The 4,011-nt window shown below is 43.4% G+C and overlaps 1 pseudogene; it reads left to right on the forward strand.

Annotated features, from left to right (window-relative positions):
- Positions 1 to 1,095: 1,095 nt before the first annotated feature.
- Positions 1,096 to 3,286, forward strand: LOC101437543 (protein O-glucosyltransferase 3 pseudogene; annotated as a pseudogene).
- Positions 3,287 to 4,011: the final 725 nt, after the last annotated feature.

The raw sequence follows: 4,011 nt of genomic DNA on the forward strand, positions 1-4,011 counted from the left end.
AGGAGAATGATCGTGGTCATTCCTGCAATCTAGCTACCATAAAGTTATTTCCGAAATTTAGTTATTTACAACGTAAAAGAGGAAGTGAAAAATACATCCAGGAATATTCCTGAGGAAAAACAACAGGACTAAAATCCATAATTGTTACTAATTGGCAAGTGTTCTTTATATTCGAGTTGGATGGACAAGTTCTATAACCCACTATAGTGCTTTAATAAGAGGGTATTCTCCCCTGAGGTTCACCATCCCTAAAACTTGCCACGTACCACCCAAGAAAAAGGAAGTCGTTTGTCCAATGTTTTTACTGCCTGTACATGTGAAATGCAAACTTAGATAAGGACTTCAGGGTCCCATTTGTCCAAACTGAAAGAATAAATGCTGCCACCAGAGATTGCCACAATGTTCAGTGAATAAAGTTAGTTACAAAGCCATCTTCTGGATTCTCACCAATGTGGAACTGAAACACAGGCTGGCCCACATGTGAGCAGATCCCTCTAGAGCAGTGCCTTTCAATAGAATTAGGATGTGAGCCACCCATGTAACTTTCAATTTTCTAACACATTAAAAAAGGAAAAATTGGGGAACTGGACTTGGCCCAGTGGTTAGGGCGTCCGTCTACCACATGGGAGGTCCGCAGTTCAAACCCCAGGCCTCCTTGATCCGTGTGGAGCTGGCCCATGCGCAGTGCTGATGCATGCGAGGAGTGCCCTGCCACGCAGGGGTGTCCCCCACGTAGGAGAGCCCCACATGCAAGGAGTGCGCCCCGTAAGGAGAGCCGCCCAGTGCGAAAGTAAGTGCAGCCTGCCCAAGAATGGCGCCACACACACACAGAGAGCTGACACAGAAGATGACGCAACAAAAAGAAACACAGATTTCCATGCCACTGACAACAACAGAAGTGGGCAAAGAAAGAACATGCAACGAACGCAGCAAATGGACACAGAGAACAGACAACTGGAGCGGGGGGACGGGGGGTGGAGGGGAGAGAAATAAAAGAAATCTTAAAAAAAAAAAAAGGAAAAATTAACATTAAGAATATATTTTGCCCGCGCCCACGCCTCCCGCTGCCGAGCCGGGCCGCCGCGCCCCGGCGACATGCGCCGCCCGGCCCCGGCCCTGCTGGCGCTGCCGCTGGCCGCGCTCGTGGCCGCGGGGACCCCGCTCAGCGCGCCGCGTCGCCGCGCGTGGGGCCCGGGGCTGCGGCGGGCGTCGTGCTGCCCGTGCGCTATTTCTACCTGCAGGCCGTGGACGCCAAAGGCCTCAACCTCACGCGCTCGCCCCCAGGTGCAACACTCTTCAAAGTAGTAATCAAATCTCTTTCACCTAAAGAAATAGTCCGGATTCATGTCCCTAAACCTTTGGACAGGAATGATGGAACGTTTTTGATAAGATATAGAATGTATGAAAGTGTCAAGGAAGGACTGAGGATAGAAGTCCTTTATGGTGATGAACATGTGGCTCAGTCTCCCTATATTTTGAAAGGCCTCGTGTACCATGAGGACTGTACATGCCCAGAAGAGGATCCTCAGGCCTGGCAGAAAACTCTTTCTTGTCCAACCAAGGAACCGCAGATTGCAAAAGATTTTGCTTCCTTCCCCAGCATCAATCTGCAGCAGATGCTAAGTGAAGTCCCAAAAAGGTTTGGGGATGAGAGAGGTGCCATTGTTCATTACACGATCCTCAATAACCGCATCTACCGGAGATCTTTAGGGAAGTACACAGACTTCAAGATGTTCTCTGATGAGATTTTGCTCTCACTGGCAAGAAAGGTCCTTCTCCCAGATTTAGAATTTTATATAAATGTTGGAGATTGGCCCTTGGAACATCGAAAAGTCAATGAAACTCCTGGCCCTGTACCTATCATTTCATGGTGTGGCTCTCTGGATTCAAGAGATATTATCCTTCCAACGTACGACATCACCCACTCCACACTTGAAGCAATGAGGGGTGTTACTAATGATCTTCTCTCTATTCAGGGAAATACAGGGCCTTCCTGGATCAATAAAACTGAGAAAGCTTTCTTCAGAGGCAGAGACAGCCACGAGGAAAGGCTGCAGTTGGTACAGCTGTCCAAAGAAAATCCACAGCTACTAGATGCAGGAATTACAGGATATTTCTTTTTCCAAGAGAAAGAAAAGGAGCTTGGAAAAGCTAAGTTGATAGGTTTCTTTGACTTCTTTAAGTACAAGTATCAAGTGAATGTGGATGGAACCGTGGCTGCCTATCAATACCCATACCTCATGCTGGGCGACAGCCTGGTTCTGAAGCAGGACTCTCCATATTACGAACACTTCTACATGGCACTGACGCCTTGGAAACATTATGTTCCAATCAAAAGAAATCTTAGTAATTTACTAGAGAAAGTTAAGTGGGCCAAGGAAAATGATGAAGAAGCCGAGAAGATTGCAAAAGAAGGGCAGTTGACTGCAAGGGATCTGCTACAGCCACACAGGCTTTACTGTTACTATTACAAAGTGCTGCAGGAATACGCCAAGCGCCAGACCAGCAGACCCAAAATACGTGATGGAATGGAACTTGTTACTCAGCCAGATGGTAACACATCCATCTGCCAGTGCCACAGGAAGAAGTCTGTAAGAGAAGAGCTTTAAGTTCACCCTGTGTCACACGCCTGGATATGAGAGCAAGATGGAAGCTAAGCTGCAGAGAAGAGCACGGAGGACTTGACCCTGTGGACTCATTCTCTTGGTGCCTTTATATAACTTGAATATAGCAATATTAGAGCGAGTATTACCAAATATCTCCAAAAAGAAATCACTGGTGATATAGTAGATAGAGAGGCCTGCCAAAATAGAAAGCACTCTCTATGAAACTAGTTTATATGAAATTTACTGGCTTATTTTTATCCCTTGTTCATGTTCCCTCTTTCCCTTCCAACTGTGAAGAGAAAATACTGTGCATTTGGTAATAGCAGCCCCCTCGTGGAAAGTCTGATAAGAATTTTTAAGGAAGATAAGGATGACTCTTATTAAAAGTAGCTTGGAGCCTATGAAGGGTATATATTTTTTTATTTTAATAATTTATTTCTATATCCACCAAACATACACTCCCCTTTTGCCCCCACATTCATGCCCTAGTAACCTCTAATCTACTTTCTGTCTCTGAGAATTTATTTCTAGAGATCTCTTATAAGTGATATCACACAATATGTATCCTTATGTGTCTTACTTATTATGAGAAGGGGATATTTTTAAAACACTGCTTGTACCTTTTTTTAAACAAATCAATTTTATTGATACCTATTAATAAAGCATACAATCTATCCAAAGTGTAAAAAAAAAAAAAAAAAAGAATATATTTTATTCAACAAATATATCTGTAATATTGTGACTTCAACATAAAAATCAATTGAAAAGATTTGACCTTTTTTTGAATTAAGTATTTGAAATTGGGTATGTAGTATTTTACAAGGACAACACATCTCCATTTGAACTAACCACATCTCAAGTGCTCAGTAGCCACATGTGGTCAGTGGCTGCTGTGCTGGTCAGCATAACTCTAGACCAGTGATTCTCAACGTGTGGGCCTTAGATCAAGCACCACTGGCATCATGTGGGAACTGACTAGAAATGCACACTTATGGGTCTCCCCCAAGAATACTCATTCTGACTAGAATGGAACACAGCAATCTATGTTTTAACAAGTCCTCTAGATGATTCTGATGCATGATAAAGTGAAAGACCAAGTTTCTGTTATTGCTTCTTTGAATTTCTAGTATGTCATATACCAATGTTTTTGTTGCCATTCTTAGATGTCATTGCAGCATCAAATTACTATCAAACTTTCTGAGTGCTTAATCTCAAACTTTGTACTCATCTACCTTGTCACAGATCAGGAAACAGAATGTTGCATACCCACACCAATCTGTGACCTTCACTTTGCCTACAAGGATAAAAAATATGTCATGGTATTCTGCATATTCAGTGTCTAGCTCAGAGTTTGGCAAATAACAAGCAACCAACACAGGTAGGCTGCATGAAAGAATAATTTATA

This window comes from Dasypus novemcinctus, chromosome 24 (assembly GCF_030445035.2).
Source record: "Dasypus novemcinctus isolate mDasNov1 chromosome 24, mDasNov1.1.hap2, whole genome shotgun sequence".
NCBI classification, from domain to species: Eukaryota; Metazoa; Chordata; class Mammalia; order Cingulata; family Dasypodidae; genus Dasypus; species Dasypus novemcinctus.